Here is a 19,680-nt window from a genome sequence, read left to right on the forward strand (position 1 = left end):
TCCGGGTCCGTCTGGCTAGCTCCGGCTGCCCCAGTCGGCGCCTGGCCCTCCACCATCGGCGGCTCCGACTGCTGCAAGTCGCAGGCCTCTGGAACCAGGCTGCGGGGCGGATCCTCCTAGCCTTGGCGTCGGCCTCCGCATGCGCCTTGGCCGCAGCATCGGCCTCTGCCTGCGCCGCGATCATCGCCTCAGCTTCCGCGTGGGCCGCGACATCCCGCTCATACTGCGCCTCATGCGCACTCCTCTCTGTCGCCTCCCGAAGGGCGGCGGCCGGGTCCACACGGTGGGCCTCCTCAGAGCCGCCTTCTTCTCCAATTAACGAGGTGGAGGAAGTCCACGACACGGAAAGTGGACCCCTGTAAAGCAAGGCAAGCAAAGATGAGAAGTTTGCAAGAAAGAAGCAAGTGAAAATAAGAAACTCGCAAGACAGAAACAACTAAGATAAGAGTAGTCTGAGCGCTCACCCGGACGACATGGGGCTCTCTTTAGGGGTCTTACTGACGGCGGCCGCCTTCGCGGCCTCGTGCCGCTTGGTCGCAGCAGTCGTTGACTTGGTCTTCTTTGTTGGCCAGTTGCCGAACATCCCCTCAGGGCGACGCTTGTGTGTGCCGGGTGCGGGAGACGGTGTTGAAGGGCCGGCTCCCGTCCTTGCAGATCCTCCAAGCCGGTGCTGCCCCTCATCGTCCTCATCGTCATCCAGCTAAGACCATATATCGCTGACTCCTGCTACGTCGTCTCCCGAAGAGCCACCTGCTCCAGCGCTGATACGTCTCCAACGCATCTATAATTTATGAAGTATTCGTGCTAATATATTATCATTCTTGGATGTTTAACAATCATTTTATAGCAACTTTATATCATTTTTTGGGACTAACCTATTGACCCAGTGCTAGTTGCTATTCTTTTGCTTGTTTTTTACATCACGTGAAATCAATATCAAACGGAGTCCAAACACCACATAACTTTTTGGAGATTTTTTCTGGACCAGAAGGAACCCAATGGGCCTGAGCTGCACCTGGGGGGTGCCCCGGGGGGGCACAACCCACCACGGCGTGCCAGGCCCCCCTGGCGCGCCAGGTGGATTGTGCCCACCTTGGTGGCCTCCCGTAACACTTCTTTGCACTATAAATTCCCAAATATTCTGAAACCCTTTGGGTTAACCTAGATCAGAAGTTCCACACTGCAAGGCCTCTGTATCCACGAGATCCAATCTAGACCCTGTTCCGGCACCCTGCCGGAGGGGGGAATCATCACCGGTGGCCATCTTCATCATCCCGGCGGCCAGCACGATGAGGAGGGAATATTCCACCCTCGGGGCTGAGGGTTTGCACCAGTAGCTTTGTGTTTGATCTTTCTCTCTCTCGTGATCTATATAATGGGCTTTGTTAACATAGATGGATCCTATGATGTTTCTCCCCTCTTTACTCTTGTTGTGATGAATTGAGTCTTTATCCTTTGAAGTTTTGTCTTGTTGGATTGAATGTTCAGATCTGAAAACACTTGATATATGTCTTGTAATTGAATACTCGTGGTGACAATGGGGTATCATATTGATTCACTTGATATATGTTATGGCACTCAACTTGCGGATTCCTGCGGTGACACTGGGGTAATCTATGCATATGGGTTGATGCACATTTTTATTATCTTTTCTCAGATAGAAACTTTGGGGTCCCCTTGTAGTTCTTTGTGTTGGATTGAGCATTATGAATCTGAAATTGTTTGATACATATCGTATAATTAACTCACGGGTACTCGCGGTGACATTGGGGTATCTAGGTGACACTAGAGTTGGTTGATATGTGTCATATGGTGTTATTTTAATATGAACTCTTGATTAAATCGATTGGAAAGAATAGCTTGTTGTTATTTTAGTACGAACTCTAGGATATATCGATCAAAAAGAATAGCTTTGAGGTGGTTTCGTATCCTGCAAACAATTTCTATATTTTGTTCTCTGCTAATAGGAACTCGGAGTGATTCTTTGTTGCATTTTGAGGGATAGTCATCTGATCCAACTATGTTAGCATTATTGAGAGATTGCACTAGCGAAAGCATGCACCCTAGGCCTCATTTTCCATCATTGCAATACTGTTTGTGCTCCATTTTACTATTTACTACCTTGCTATTTTTTATTGTTCGCACTACAAAAACTCATATCTACTATCCATACTACATTTTATCATCATCTATTCGCCGAACTAGTGCACCTATACAATTTGCCATTGTGTTGGGTGTGTTGGGGACATAAGAGATTTCTTGTATTTGATTGCAGGGTTGCTTGAGAGAGACTATATTCATCCTACGCCTCCCACGGATTGATAAACCTTAGGTCATCCACTTGAGGGAAAATTTCTACTGTCCTACAAAACTCTGCGCTTGGAGGCCCAACGTGTGTCTACAAGAATAAAGTTGTGTAGTAGACATCAAAATCTTTTCTGGCGCCGTTGCCGGGGAGGTGAGTGCTTGAAGGTATATCTTTAGATCTTACAATTGAATCTTTTAGTTTCTTGTTTTATCACTAGTTTGGTTTATAAAAGAAAACTACATAAAAATGGAATTAAGGTTGCATCATATTATTGATCATCTTTATAATAACTTTCTTGAAATGATGGATCAGAAAGTTGTGCTCAATTGTTAGAAGAAGAATGTTATAAAAAGTTTAGCATAGAATCTTTGAATGATGAGCATGATTGCAATGTTGTTGGCATGAACTCTTTGAATATCCATGATGCTAATGATATGCAAAGCCATAAGCTAGGGGATGTTATGTTTGATGAAGATGATATTTTTAGTCCCCGAAGATTTGTTGTGCAAATTTGTTATAACGATTGCATGCCTCCTATTTATGATGATTATAATGATTAAAGTGGATTTGGAGAGGTCATGACTTTATTTAGTGATACATCCACTATTTTGGAAGAGGTTTCAATTGACTATGATGAGAACAAAGTTGCTACTTATGATGATTATTATGATGACATGTATGCCATAAAGAGTAATAAATTTTCTATGCTTTTGGATCATGAAAAGAATGCTCTATCTGATGTTTATATGGATGAATCTATTCATGATGCTACTGAAAATTATTATGAGAGAGGAACTTATGATTCAAGATGCTCTTGTTATGTTTCATTCTTTATCTTTTATGCGAGCATCATTGAAATCATCATGCCTAGCTAAAAGGGCATTAAAGAAAAGCACTTGTTGGGAGACAGCCCAACACTTTCACCTACTGTTTTTTGTGTGTTAACATGATTATGCTATTGTACTAATCATGTTTTATAGCTTTTGTTTCAATAAAGTGCCAAGTAAAGCCTTTGGGATCATGTTGGGTGATAGTTGATTTGATCTTGCTGAAAAACAGAAACTTTTGCACTCACGAAAATAACTCTCATTTTTAACACAAGAGTTCTTTTGAGTTGATTCTTTTTGAAGAAGATTAATATACAAATTTCTCACCTGGTCATATTTTTTCATAACTTTTGGAGTATCAGAAGTATGGTTCGAGTAGAGATTACTACAGACTGTTCAGTTTTTGACAGATTCTGTTTTCAATGCATAGTTTGCTTGTTTCCTTGTTTCTATGGATTATATTGCTCAATATAAATTGTGAAATGATATGCTACAGTAGGAATTTTTTGGAAATAATTATGAATCTTGTCTTTGACAGTACCAAAAGTGGAATGGTTTGCTCTTTATCATACTAACCTATCTCACAAAGTTCTGTTAAGTTTTGTGGGATTCAAGTTTTCAAGTTTTGTCTGAGATGTCGATATGATGAGAATAAGGAGTGACAATACACTAAGCTTGGGGATTCCCAAGGCACCCCAAGTTAATATCTAAGGAAGATCCAAGCAACTAAGCTTGGGGATGCCCCGGAAGGCATCCCCTCTTTCGTCTCCAACATTATCGGTAACCTCACTTGGAGCTATGTTATCATTCGTCACATCATATGTGTTTTACTTGGAGCGTCATTTTATTTTGTTAGGATTTGGTTTCTGTTATTTAGAATAAAGTTTTGCACCTTTTATTTCAATAAAAGTGGCAATGATATCCTTTGCCATGCTTATTTTACAAGTATACATGTTGCTGTTTCAAAACAGAAAGTTTACCGCTGTTGCAAAAATTCCCTAGAAAAGTCAGAATATGGTAAATTGTTGAAACCTTTTGAAAAATAAGCTCTGACAAATTTCATACAGTGTGGAATTTTTCTAATAAGTTTTGTAGTTAGGTAAGTATTATGAATCTTGCATTCTTTATAGACTATACTGTTTTGGCAGATTGCTGTTATGTTTGCATTGTTTGCATATGTTTGCTTGTTTAATGATTCTATTTGAGAATAGGATAATTAAATATGCAGAGGTATTTAGTATGCAATGTTGAATAATAATTTTAGTGATTTTCTACAGTAGATTATGATAAGGTTTTGCATTGACTTATACTAACTTATCTCATGAGTTCTTGTTGAGTTTTGTGTGGATGAAATTTTTGAGATTTAGGGAAACTGTGATATGAGAGGAACTAAGGAGACACAAAAGCTCAAGATTGGGGATTCCCAAGGCACCCCAAGTTAATATTACAAATAAGTCTCAAGCATCTAAGCTTGGGGATGCCCCGGTAGGCATCCCACCTTTCTTCTTCAACAATTATCGGTTAGTATCGGTTGAGCCTAAGTTTTTGCTTCTTCACATGAGTTGTGCTATTCTTAGAATGTCATTTTATTTTCATTTTTCTTTCTGTTTTAATAAAATACTTAGAGCTGAAAGTTTTAAATATAATAGAGTCTTCAAATAGGAGGCTAGGTAAGCGGCATTCACATCCCGTCAACGAAGCTCTTTTCTATGGAATTGCTCTAGTGCTTCACTTATATCCTATGAGTAAATTGTTGAATGAATTGAATATCATGAAGTTGAAATCACATGTTCATATCATGCTTAGTAGTGGCTTCGCATTGTGTTTAGAAAGTGAAAGCTTTTGGAGCTTGACAATCAAAATATTGGTCATACAAGCAATTCACGAATAATTAGTATAAGGAAGAGAACTTTCACATGCAAATACACTATCTTGGAATTTTTTTGTGATTCTGAGCCCCCATCAAAATATTATATGCCAAAATTGTTGACATTGGACAAGGAAGACGACGTAATGATTTATGTTTATTCATATTCACATAGAAGTTATATTGTCATAGATCCTTCAACATGTGGTGCTTGCCCCCTATCTTTGCTAGCCAAAAATTCCGCACCAAGTAGAGATACTACTTGTGCATCCAAAAACCCTTAAACCCAAATCTTCTTTTGAGAGTCCACCATACCTACCTATGGATTGAGTAAGATCCTTCAAGTAAGTTGTCATTGGTGCAATAAGGCAATAAAATTTCTTCTAAAAGTGTTGGATCATTTAGTGTAAGAGAAAATTGAGCGTTGTACAAACTTGTGATGGCAAAGAATAAAAGCGACAGACTGCATAATAAAGGTTGCTATCATAAGGGCAATATAGCGTGACATTCTTTTGCACTAAGGGGCTGAGCATACAAACAAATAAGCGCATGGCAACCTCTGCTTCCCTCTGCGAAGGGCCTATCTTTTACTTTTTTAGTATTTACTTTTATGCAAAGAGTCAAAGTTTTCCTCTCTATTACTTTTTATTTTTCTCTTTTGGCAAGCATCATGTGGTGAGGAAATATCTAGGCACATATGTCCAGTTGAATATGGGTAGCATGAGTTATTATTGTTGACATCACCCAAAGGTGAATACGTTGGGAGGCAAAATTATAAGCCCCTATCTTTCTATGTGTCCAGTTGAAATGTTTTGCTCATGTGTATGCGGTGAGTGTTAGAAATCATAGAAGACTATAAGATGGTTGAGTATGTGCAGCTCTTACTTAGACTTTGTTGAATAATTTGAATTGTAATTGCTTGGTGACTAAGAACATAGGTTGTTGAGTTTCAAGAGAGTTCATTGTTTGAACCTTAACATGTCAATTGGTTGCTACTATAACATGATAAGTTTTATAAGAAATAATTGTTGTTATGATGCTAGAAAAAGTGATTGAAATTATCATTGATCAAACTTATGCACTTTGCTAGCATTCACACTTCATAAATTATTTCTTTTATCAATTACCTACTCAAGGACGAGTAGGAATTAAGCTTGGGCATGTTGATACGTCTCCAACGTATCTATAAATTATGGAGTATTCATGCTAATATATTATCATTCTTGGATGCTTTACAATCATTCTATAGCAACTTTATATCATTTTTGGGGACTAACCTATTGACTCGGTGCCCAGTCCCAGTTGCTATTTTTTTGCTTGTTTTTTACATAGCAGGAAATCAATATCAAATGGAGTCCAAACGCCGCGTAACTTTTTGGAGATTTTTTCTGGACCAGAAGGAACCCAATGGGCCTGAGCTGCACCTGGGGGGTGCCCCGAGGGGGGCACAACCTACCAAGGCGTGCCAGGGCCCCCTGGCACGCCCAGGTGGGTTGTGCCCACCTCGGTGGCCTCCTGTACCCCTTCTTTGCACTATAAATTCCCAAATATTCCGAAACCCTTCGGGGTTAACCTAGATCAAAAGTTCCACCGCCGCAAGGCCTCTGTATCCATGAGATCCAATCTAGATCCCGTTCTAGCACCCTGCCGGAGGGTGGAATCATCACCGGTGGCCATCTTCATCATCCGGTGGCCACCACGATGAGGAGGGAGTAGTCCACCCTTGGGGCTGAGGGTTTGTACCAGTAGCTATGTGTTTGATCTCTCTCTCTCTATCTATCTCTCTCTCTCTCTCTCTCTGTCGTGATCTATATCATGGGCTTTGTTAATATAGATGGATCATATGATGTTTCTGAAGGAAATATGCCCTAGAGGCAATAATAAAGTTATTATTTATTTCCTCATATCATGATAAATATTTATTATTCATGCTATAATTGTATTAACCGGAAACATGATACATGTGTGAATCCATAGACAAACATATAGTCACTAGTATGCCTCTACTTGACTAGCTCATTAATCAAAGATGGTTATGTTTCCTAACCATAGACATGTGTTGTCATTTGATTAATGGGATCACATCATTAGGAGAATGATGTGATTGACATGACCCATTCCATTAGCCTAGCACTTGATCGTTTAGTATATTCTATTGCTTTCTTCATGACTTATACATGTTCCTATAACTATGAGATTATGCAACTCCCGTTTACCGGAGGAACACTTTGGGTGCTACCAAATGTCACAACATAACTGGGTGATTATAAAGGAGTACTGCAGGTGTCTCCAAAGGTACATGTTGGGTTGGCGTATTTCGAGATTAGGTTTTGTCACTCCGATTGTCGGAGAGGTATCTCTGGGCCCGCTCGGTAATGCACATCACTATAAGCCTTGCAAGCAATGTAGCTAATGAGTTAGTTACGGAATGATGCATTACGTAACGAGTAAAGAGACTTGTCGGTAACGAGATTGAACTAGGTATTGGATACCGACGATCGAATCTCGGGCAAGTAACATACCGATGACAAAGGGAACAAAGTATGTTGTTATGCGGTTTGACCGATAAAGATCTTCGTAGAATATGTAGGAGCCAATATGGGCATCCAGGTTCCGCTATTGGTTATTGACCAAGAATAGATCTAGGTCATGTCTACATAGTTCTCGAACCCGTAGGGTCCGCACGCTTAAGGTTTCGATGACAGTTATATTATGAGTTTATGAGTTATGATGTACCGAAGGAGTTCAGAGTCCCGGATGAGATCGGGGACATGACGAGGAGTCTCGAAATGGTCGAGACGTAAAGATCGATATATTGGACGACTATATTCGGAGTTCGGAAAGGTTCCAAGTGATTCGGATATTTTTCGGAGTACCGGAGAGTTACGGGAATTCGCCGGGGAGTATATGGGCCTTATTGGGCCATATGGGAATAAAGGAGAGAGGCCGAAAGGAAGGAGGCGCGCAGCCCCCCTCTGGTCCGAATTGGACAAGGGGTGCAGCCCCTTTTTCCTTCCTCCTCTCCCCCTCTTTCCCCCTTCTCCTACTCCAACAAGGAAGGAGGGAGTCCTACTCCCGGTGGGAGTAGGACTCCCCTTGGCGCGCCCCTCCTAGGCCGGCCACCCCCTCCCCCCTTGCTCCTTTATATATGGGGGCAGGGGGGCACCTCTAGGCACAACAACACAAGTTGATCTACGGATCGTTCCTTTGCCGTGTGCGGTGCCCCCCTCCACCATATTCCACCTCGGTCATATCGTTGCGGAGTTTAGGCGAAGCCCTGCGCCGGTAGAACATCATCATTGTCACCATGCCGTCGTGCTGACGGAACTCATCCCCGAAGCTTTGCTGGATCGGAGCCCGGGGATCGTCATCGAGCTGAACATGTGCTGAACTCGGAGGTGTCGTACGTTCGCTGCTTGGATCAGTCGGATCGTGAAGACGTACGACTACATCAACCGCGTTGTCATAACGCTTCCGCTTACGGTCTACGAGGGTACGTGGACATTACTCTCCCCTCTCGTTGCTATGCATCACCATGATCTTGCGTGTGCGTAGGAAAATTTTTGAAATTACTACGTTCCCCAACATTGGCATCTGAACCTAGGTTTTATGCGTTGATGTTATATGCACGAGTAGAACACAAGTGAGTTGTGGGCGATACAAGTCATTCTGCTTACCAGCATGTCATACTTTAGTTCGGCGGTATTGTGAGATGAAGCGGCCCGGACTGACATTACACGTACGCTTACGCGAGACTGGTTTCACCGTTACGAGCACTTGTGCTTAAAGGTGGCTGGTGGGTGTCTGTCTCTCTCACTTTAGCTGAATCGAGTGTGGCTACGCCCGGTCCTTGCGAAGGTTAAAACAGCACTAACTTGATGAACTATCGTTGTGGTTTTGATGCGTAGGTAAGAACGGTTCTTGCTAAGCCCGTAGCAGCCACGTAAAATTTGCAACAACAATGTAGAGGACGTCTAACTTGTTTTTGCAGGGCATGTTGTGATGTGATATGGTCAAGACGTGATGCTATATTTTATTGTATGAGATGATCATGTTTTGTAACCAAAGTTATCGGCAACTGGTAGGAGCCATATGGTTGTCGCTTTATTGTATGAAATGCAAACGCCCTGTAATTGCTTTACTTTATCACTAAGTGGTAGCGATAGTCATAGAAGCAATAAATGGCGTAACGACAATGATGCTACGATGAAGATCAAGGTGTCGCGCCGGTGATGATGGTGATCACGACGGTGCTTCGAAGATGGAGATCACAAGCACAAGATGATGATGGCCATATCATATCACTTATATTGATTGCATGTGATGTTTATCCTTTATGCATCTTATCTTGCTTTGATTGACGGTAGCATTTTAAGATGATCTCTCACTAATTATCAAGAAGTGTTCTCCCTGAGTATGCACCGTTGCGAAAGTTCTTCTTGTTGAGACACCACGTGATGATCAGGTGTGATAGGCTCTACGTTCAAATACAACGGGTGCAAAACAGTTGCACACGCGGAATACTCGGGTTAAACTTGACGAGCCTAGCATATACAGATATGGCGTCGGAACACGGAGACCGAAAGGTCGAGCGTGAATCATATAGTAGATATGATCAACATAATGATGTTCACCATTGAAACTACTCCATCTCACATGACGATCGGACATGGTTTAGTTGATATGGATCACATAATCACTTAGAGGATTAGAGGGATGTCTTTCTTAGTGGGAGTTCTTAAGTAATATGATTAATTGAACTTTAATTTATCATGAACTTAGTCCTGGTTGTATTTTGCAAATTATGTTGTAGATCAATAGCTTGCATTGTTGCTTTCATATGTTTATTTTTATATGTTCCTAGAGAAAATTGTGTTGAAAGATGTTAGTAGCAATGATGCGGATTGGATCCGTGATATGAGGTTTATCCTCATTGCTGCACAGAAGAATTATGTCCTTAGTGCACTGCTAGGTGACAGACCTATTGCAGGAGCAGATGCAGACGTTATGAACGTTTGGCTAGCTCAATATGATGACTACTTGATAGTTTAGTGCACCATGCTTAACGGTTTAGAATCGGGACTTCAAAGACGTTTTGAACGTCATGGACCATATGAGATGTTCTAGGAGTTGAAGTTAATATTTCCAGCAAATACCCGAGTTGAGAGATATGAAGTCTCCAACAAGTTCTATAGCTAAAAGATGGAGGAGAATCCCTCAACTAGTGAGCATGTGCTCAGATTGTCTGGGTACTTCAATCGCTTGAATCAAGTGGGAGTTAATCTTCCAGATAAGATAGTGATTGACAGAATTCTCTAGTCACCATCACTAAGTTACTAGAACTTCATGATGAACTATAGTATGCAAGGGATGACGAAAACGATTCCCGAGCTCTTCGTAATGTTGAAATTGACGAAGGTAGAAATCAAGAAAGAGAATCAAGTGTTGATGATTGACAAGACCACTAGTTTCAAGAAAAGGGCAAAGGAAAAGAAAGGGAAACTTCAAGTAGAATGGCAAACAAGTTGTCACTCCCGTGAAGAAGACCAAAGCTGGACCAAAGCCTGAAACTGAGTGTTAACACTGCAAAGGAAATGGTCACTGGAAGCGGAAATGCCCTGAATATTTGGTGGATAAGAAGGATGGCAAAGTGAACAAGGGTATATTTGATATACAGGTTATTGATGTGTGCCTTACTAGTGTTTATATTAGCCCCTGAGTATTTGATACTTGTTCGGTTGCTAAGATTAGTAACTCAAAACAGGAGTTACAGAATAAACAGAGACTAGTTGAGGGTGAAGTGATGATGTGTGTTGGAAGTGGTTCCAAGATTGATATGATCATCATCGCACACTCCCTATACTTTCGAGATTAGTGTTAAACCTAAATAAATGTTATTTGGCGTTTGCGCTGAGCATGAATATGATTTGATCATGTTTATTGCAATACGGTTATTCATTTAAAGACAAAGAATAATTGTTGTTCTGTTTACATGAATAAAACCTTCTATGGTCATACACCCAATGAAAATGGTTTGTTGGATCTCGGTCGTGTGATACACATATTCATAATATTGAAGCCAAAAGATGTAAAGTTAATAATGATAGTGCAACTTATTTGTGGCACTGCTGTTTAGGTCATATTGGTGTAAAGCGCATGAAGAAACTCCATGCTGATGGGCTTTTGGAATCACTTGATTATGAATCACTTGATGCTTGCGAACCATGCCTCATGGGTAAGATGACTAAGACTCCGTTCTCCGGAACAAAGGAGCGAGCAACAGATTTGTTGGAAATAATACATACTGATGTATGAGATCCAATGAGTGTTGATGCTCGTGGCAAGTATCGTTATTTTCTAACCTTCACAGATGATTTGAGCAGATATGGGTATATCTACTTAATGAAGCACAAGTCTGAAACATTTGAAAAGTTCAAAGAATTTCAGAGTGAAGTGGAGAATCATCGTAACAAGAAAATAAAGTTTCTGTGATTTGATCGCAGAGACAAATATTTGAGTTACGAGTTTGGTCTTCAATTAAAACAATGTGGAATAGTTTCACAAACTCACGCCACCTGGAACACCACAATGTAATGGTGTGTCCGAATGTCGTAATCGTACTTTACTAGATATGGTGCGATCTATGATGTCTCTTATGAGTTTACCACTATCGTTTTGGGGTTATGTATTAGAGACAGCTGCATTCACGTTTAATAGGGCACCATCTAAATCCGTTGAGACGACACCGTATGAACTATGGTTTAGCAGTAAACCTAAGTTGTCGTTTCTTAAAGTTTGGGGTTGCAATGCTTATGTGAAAAAGTTTCAGCATGATAAGCTCAAACCCAAATCAGAAAAGTGCGTCTTCATAGAATACCCAAAGGTAACTATTGGGTACACCTTCTATCACAGATCCGAAAGCAAGATATTTGTTGCTAAGACGGATCCTTTCTAGAGAAGGAGTTTCTCTCGAAAGAAGTGAGTGGGAGGAAAGTAGAACTTGATGAGGTAATTGTACCTTCTCCCTTATTGGAAAATAGTTCATCACAAAAATCAGTTTGAGTGATTCCTACACTAATTAGTGAGGAAGTTAATGATGATGATCATGAAACTTCAGATCAAGTTACTACCAAACCTCGTAGGTCTTTCAGAGTAAGATCCGCACCAGAGTGGTACGGTAATCATGTTCTGGAAGTCATGTTACTAGACCATGATAAACCTACGAACTATGAGGAAGCGATGATGAGCCCAGATTCCGCGAAATGGCTTGAGGCCATAAAATCTGAGATAGGATCCATGTATGAGAACAAAGTATGGACTTTGGTTGACTTGCTCGATGATCAGCAAGCCATGTTAAATAAATGGATCTTCAAGAGGAAGACGGACACTGATAGTAGTGTTACTATCTACAAAGCTCGACTTGTTGCGAATGTTTTTCGACAAGTTCAAAGGTGTTGAATACGATGAGATTTTCTCACTCATATCGATGCTTAAGTCTGTCCGAATCATGTTAGCAATTGCCACATTTTATGAAATCTGGCAAATGGATGTCAAAACTGCATTCCTTAATGGATTCTTTAAAGAAGAGTTGTATATGATGCAACCAGAAGGTTTTGTCAATCCTAAAGGTGCTAACAAAATGTGCAAGCTCCAGCGATCCATCAATGGACTGGTGCAAGCATCTCGGAGTTGGAATATACGCTTTGATGAGTTGATCAAAGCATATGGTTTTATACAGACTTTTGGAAAGGCCTGTATTTACAAGAAAGTGAGTGGGAGCACTACAACATTTCTGATAAGTATATGTGAATGACATATTGTTGATCAGAAATAATGTAGAATTATTCTGCAAAGCATAAAGGAGTGTTTGAAAGGAGTTTTTCAAAGAAAGACCTCAGTGAAGCTGCTTACATATTAAGCATCAAGATCCATTGAGATAGATCAAGACGCTTGATAAGATTTTCAATGAGTACATACCTTGACAAGATTTTGAAATAGTTCAAAATGGAACAGTCAAAGAAAGAGTTCTTGCCTGTGCTGCAAGGTGTGAAATTGAGTAAGACTCAAAGCCCGACCACGGCAGAAGATAGAAAGAGAATGAAAAGTCATTCCCTATGCCTCAGTCATAGGTTCTATAAAGTATACTATGTTGTGAACCAGACCTATTGTATACCTTGCTCTGTGTTTGGCAAAGGAATACAATTTTGATCTAATAGTAGATCATTGGACAGCGGTCAAGAATATCCTTAGTGAGGACCAAGGAAATACTTCTCGATTATGGAGGTGATAAAAGAGTCCGTCGTAAAAAGTTACATCAGTGCAAGCTTTTACACCGATCCAGATGACTCTAAGTCTCAATCTGGATACATATTGAAAGTGGGAGAAATTAGCTAGAGTAGCTCCATGCAGAGCATTGTAGACATAGAATATTTGCAAAATACATACGGCTCTGAATGTGACAGACCCGTAGACTAAACTTCTCTCACGAGCAAAACATGATCATACCTTAGTACTCTTTGGGTGTTAATCACATAGCAATGTGAACTAGATTATTGACTCTAGTAAACTCTTTGGGTGTTGATCACATGACGATGTGAACTATGGGTGTTAATCATATATAGATATGAATATTGGTGTTAAATCACATGATGATGTGAACTAGATTATTGACTCTAGTGTAAGTGGGAGACTGAAGGAAATATGCCCTAGAGGCAATAATAAAGTTATTATTTATTTCCTCATATCATGATAAATGTTTATTATTCATGCTATAATTGTATTAACCGGAAACATGATACATGTGTGAATACATAGACAAACATATAGTCACTAGTATGCCTCTACTTGACTAGCTCATTAATCAAAGATGCTTATGTTTCCTAACCATAGACATGTGTTGTCATTTGATTAATGGGATCACATCATTAGGAGAATGATGTGATTGACATGACCCATTCCGTTAGCCTAGCACTTGATCGTTTAGTATATTGCTATTGCTTTCTTCATGACTTATACATGTTCATGTAACTATGAGATTATGCAACTCCCGTTTACCGGAGGAACACTTTGGGTGCTACCAAACATCACAACGTAACTGGGTGATTATAAAGGAGTACTATAGGTGTCTCCAAAGGTACATGTTGGGTTGGCGTATTTCGAGATTAGGTTTTGTCACTCCAATTGTCGGAGAGGTATCTCTGGGCCCGCTCGGTAATGCACATCACTATAAGCCTTGCAAGCAATGTAGCTAATGAGTTAGTTACGGAATGATGCATTACGTAACGAGTAAAGAGACTTGCCGGTAACGAGATTGAACTAGGTATTGGATACCGACGATCGAATCTCGGGCAAGTAACATACCGATGATAAAGGGAACAAAGTATGTTGTTACGCGGTTTGACCGATAAAGATCTTCGTAGAATATGTAGGAGCCAATATGGGTATCCAGGTTCCGCTATTGGTTATTGACCAAGAATAGTTCTAGGTCATGTCTACATAGTTCTCGAACCCGTAGGGTCCGCACGCTTAAGGTTTCGATGACAGTTATATTATGAGTTTATGAGTTTTGATGTACCGAAGGAGTTCGGAGTCCCGGATGAGATCGGGGACATGACGAGGAGTCTCGAAATGGTCGAGACGTAAAGATCGATATATTGGATGACTATATTCGGAGTTCGTAAAGGTTCCGAGTGATTCGGCTATTTTTCGGAGTACCGGAGAGTTACGGGAATTCGCCGGGGAGTATATGGGCCTTATTGGGCCATACGGGAATAGAGGAGAGAGGCCGAAAGGAAGGAGCCGCGCAGCCCCCCTCTGGTCCGAATTGGACAAGGGGTGCGGCCCCTTTTTCCTTCCTCCTCTCCCCCTCTTTCCCCCTTCTCCTACTCCAACAAGGAAGGAGGGAGTCCTACTCCCGGTGGGAGTAGGACTCCCCTTGGCGCGCCCCTCCTAGGCCGGCCGCCCCCTCCCCCCTTGCTCCTTTATATACGGGGGGCAGGGGGCACCTCTAGGCACAACAACACAAGTTGATCTACGGATCATTCCTTAGCCGTGTGCGGTGCCCCCCTCCACCATATTCCACCTCGGTCATATCGTCGCGGAGTTTAGGCAAAGCCCTGCGCCGGTAGAACATCATCATCGTCACCACGCCGTCATGCTGACGGAACTCATCCCCGAAGCTTTGCTGGATCGGAGCCCGGGGATCGTCATCGAGCTGAACGTGTGCTGAACTCGGAGTTGCCGTACGTTCGGTGCTTGGATCGGTCGGATCGTGAAGACGTATGACTACATCAACCGCGTTGTCATAACGCTTCCGCTTACGGTCTACGAGGGTACGTGGACATTACTCTCCCCTCTCATTGCTATGCATCACCATGATCTTGCTTGTGCGTAGGAAAATTTTTGAAATTACTATGTTCCCCAACTGTTTCTCCCCTCTTTTCTCTTGTTATGATGAATTGAGTCTTTACCCTTTGAAGTTTTGTCTTGTCGGATTGAATGTTCAGATCTGAAAACACTTGATATATGTCTTGCAGTTGAATACTCGTGGTGACAATGGGGTATCGTATTGATTCACTTGATATATATTATGGCACTCAACATGCAGATTCCCGCGGTGACATTGGGGTAATTTGTTCATAGGGGTTGATGCACGTTTTTATTATCTTTTCTCCGATAGAAACTTTGGGGTCCCCTTGTAATTCTTTGTGTTCGATTGAGCATTATGAATCTGAAATTGTTTGATACATATCATATAATTAACTCACGGGTACTCACGATGAGATTGGGGTATCTAGGTGACATTAGAGTTGCTTGATATGTGTCATATGGTGTTATTTTAGTACGAACTCTTGATTAGATCAATCAGAAAGAATAGCTTGTTGTTATTTTAGTACGAACTCTAGGATAGATTGATCGGAAAGAATAGCTTTGAGGTGGTTTCATACCCTACAAACAATTTCTATCTTTTGTTCTCCGCTAATAGGAACTCGGGAGTGATTCTTTGTTGCATTTTGAGGGATAGTCATATGATCCAACTTTGGTAGCATCATTGAGAGATTGCACTAGTGAAAGTATCCACCCTAGGCCTCATTTTCCGTCATTGCGATACCATTTGTGCTCCGTTTTACTATTACTACCTTGTTGTCTTTTATTGTTCGCACTACAAAACTCATATCTACTATACATACTACACTTTTATCATCATCTCTTCGCCGAACTAGTGCACCTATACAATCTGCCATTGTATTGGGTGAGTTGGGGACACAAGAAATTTCTTGTATTTGATTGCAGGGTTGCTTGGGAGAGACTATCTTCATCCTACGCCTCCCACGGATTGATAAACCTTAGGTCATACACTTGAGGGAAAATTGCTACTGTCCTATGAAACTCTGCGCTTGGAGGCCCAACGCGCGTCTACAAGAATAAAGTTGTGTGGTAGACATCAAGTGCCGCCCCCTCCAGTGGCGTCGTCCAAGGCGGCCGCCCCCAACTCAGGGTCGCCCACATCGCTCTCTTCGCGGTCCGGCATCCATTGGTGGCCAGGAGCCGGTGCGCCCTGGCCAAGAAAACACTGCCATGTGGCCGGGTGGTCAGGTCGGATGAAAAGAATTGTGTAAGCAAAGAAGGCTGACCGGGTGCTTACCGGCGATGGCGGGTTGGCGTGGCTGTATGGCTCCTTTCCAAAGTGCCAGTCGGTCTCACTAAGCTTGTTGTTGGAGAAGTGGTTGACATGCCAGACCACCTCAATAGTCGGTAACTCCTTCGTGGATATCTGGCACAGGTCCTTGCGGCCGCTCATCTCGCATATCATGTGCGGCCGGAGTTGGAGAGGCAAGACCCAGCGTTCGATGAAGGCGGACAGCAAGTTAGCCGGCTTGAGGCCCTTCGAGTCCGTCATCTCCTGCAGCCGGTCGAGGACATTGGCGATGAGAGGCGGCAGCTGTTTGGGGGGTTCCTGGCCCCAGTTGTGCCGCGATCTAGCAGGCGGCCCGATCGTGAAAGCCGGTAGGTTTATGTAGTCGTTCTTCGGGTGGAGATTCCAGACGTAGAACTAAGATTTTTGCCAGAGCTTTGCCGACTCCATCAAGGCCATGGCCAGGAAGCGGGTCTCGGTGTTGGTGCACCGTATAGCGATGCAGGCCCCGCACTGCACCGACTTGTTCTTCACCTGAGTGTCGAGCTTCAGATAGAAGAACCTGCCCCACAGCTCAAGTGAGGGCAGGATGCTGAGGTAGCCCTCGCAGAAGGTCACAAAGGCGAACAGTAGCACCATCGTGTTGGGGGTGAGATGGTGCGGCTGCAGATGGTAGAAATCGAGGAAAGCACGGAAGAAGTTGCTCATGGGAAGCGAGAAGCATCAGAGGAAGTGGGTATGGAAGACGATGAACTACCCGACCTGAGGTGCCGGCGAGATCTCCCGCTCATCGGGAAGGTGCGCCTCCAACACGTCGGCATGGGGAAGCCTCCATATCGCACAGAGGAACTCGATGTGCCCTTCGTGCACATTTGAGTCATCCCGCCCGCTCTTCACCATGGCTTGGGCAGCTTGGTGGCGGCTCGGTGAAGCACGAGGGAGGTGGTGCCGCGGCGGCACAAAGCAGTAGCGGTGGAGCAGCAGCGATGAAGCACCAGCAGCGAAGTAGAGGAGGCAAGGAAGAAGATGAAGATGGAGGGGGCGCATGTGCATTCTGTCGCCCCCTCCTCCCCTATTAATAGGCGGCTGCGGTGAAGCCGAGGCGACATGGGGGAGGCGTGGGATTAATTGTTCCCACTCCCCTCATGCCCCCGTGAATCCCGTGCCGTAAAGGTGCATTAAAACCGACAAGGAAGGGCAACCGCCCACCTCGGCTGCAGCAGATCTGTGCGCGTGCCGAGGCCCTATAGTGGTGGGCCCAGGCCTGCGATGACGTCCTATCGCGCGCGTGGGCTGGCAGGCCGGCCTGGCATGCTGGCGCCACATGGGGCTCAAACGGCGGGCGGCGCCTCCCGAGCGCCTGCCACACCGACTCGAATTCCGACAGAGGCGGCCGCAGTCGTGGCCGGCTCCTATCACGCGGCTTCTCCCACCAGGATGGAGCAAAGTAAAAGGATCCCTCGAAGGGGAAACTGCTGAGGCACTCCGGTTACCATCCATAGCGCCTTACCAGCTTCGGGGACTAATGTCGGGGGGATAGACCCCGGGTAGCCTCATCCACACTCAAAGACATTTCAAGACATCGGGGCAAGCTAATCCCCTCAAGCTGATTGGTCCCACGGCCGGCCTCTAGAGCCGACTAGTGCCACGCAACCGGCCTCCAGAAGACGACATGCTCCTAGAGGACGGCTTGGGTACGGGCTGACCTCCAACACGTGGCCCGTCCCCTTCCTTGGAGTCTGAGCCCGACCAAGCGATAAGCTAGAGTATGGCAACAGTGCCACATGCTCCCCCAAATCCTGGCCAGGCATGGCCACAGTAAACGTTGCCAGGCGCCGCTGATCCGCCCGGCACGGCGCTGTAGCCATGCGGCCCCAGGCATGGTGAAAGTGCAACTAAACCCTGGCTGGTTTTGGTAATTCTTAACAACATATAGCTCATTGAACTAATACTCTTTCAAGATAATCATTTCATAAAGTTCAACGATTGGCATGGCATGGACTAGAGATGTGGACACCTCAAAATGCTAAGGACACATATTGGCAAAAGCTCAAGACTCTACATTTTCATTTTAGTGATCCAAGATCACATCGAGTCCATAGGAAAAGCCAATACTATTAAAAGGGGATGAGGTGTTGCTTAATGACTTACATTCTCAAAATGCTTAGTGATATGCTCCAAAAACCCTCAATTACTTTCTCATTTCCACATATGTCCTAAACCTAAAGTCAAACTCAGCCCCACTGATTTGATCTATCTGGCGCCACCGAGTTCATTTGACATAGCCACTGCCATAAACCCTAATCACTTCGGTCTCACCGATAGGGATCTCGGTCTCACCGAGATGGGATTGCAAAATCTCTGTTTCCCTTTGTAACGTTTCGGTCTAACCAAAATGAGCCATCGGTCCCACCGAGTGGATGTTGTCGGTCCCACCGAAAAGCCTAACATTCACATTTTGAACTAAATCGGTCTGACCGAGTTTCACTATTCGTTCTCACCGAGTTTGGGAACTTGTGTGTAACTGTTAGATTTTGTGTGGAGGCTATATATACCCCTCCACCCATTCCCCATTCATGGAGAGAGCCATCAGAACATGCATGCACTTCCACTACTCATTTTCTGAGAGAGAACCACCTACTGTGTTGAGAACAAGACATTCCAATCCAACCACAAGAATCTTGATCTCTAGCCTTCCCCAAGTTGCTTTCCACTCAAAAAATCTTTCCACCATAGCCAAATCTGTGATAGAGAGTTGAGTGTTGGGGAGACTATCATTTGAAGCACAAGAGCAAGGAGTTCATCATCAACACACCATCTATTACCTTTTGGAGAGTGGTGTCTCCTAGACTGGTTAGGTGTCACTTGGGAGCCTCCATCAAGATTGTGGAGTTGAACCAAGGAGTTTGTAAGGGCAAGCAGATTGCCTACTTCGTGAAGATCTACCCAAGTGAGGCAAGTCCTTCGTGGGCGATGGCCATGGTGGGATTGTTGGGTAACGTGGTAATTTCAAAAAAAATCCTACGATCATGCAAGATCTATC

This window comes from Triticum dicoccoides, chromosome 2B, assembly GCF_002162155.2.
Source record: "Triticum dicoccoides isolate Atlit2015 ecotype Zavitan chromosome 2B, WEW_v2.0, whole genome shotgun sequence".
NCBI lineage: Eukaryota > Viridiplantae > Streptophyta > Magnoliopsida > Poales > Poaceae > Triticum > Triticum dicoccoides.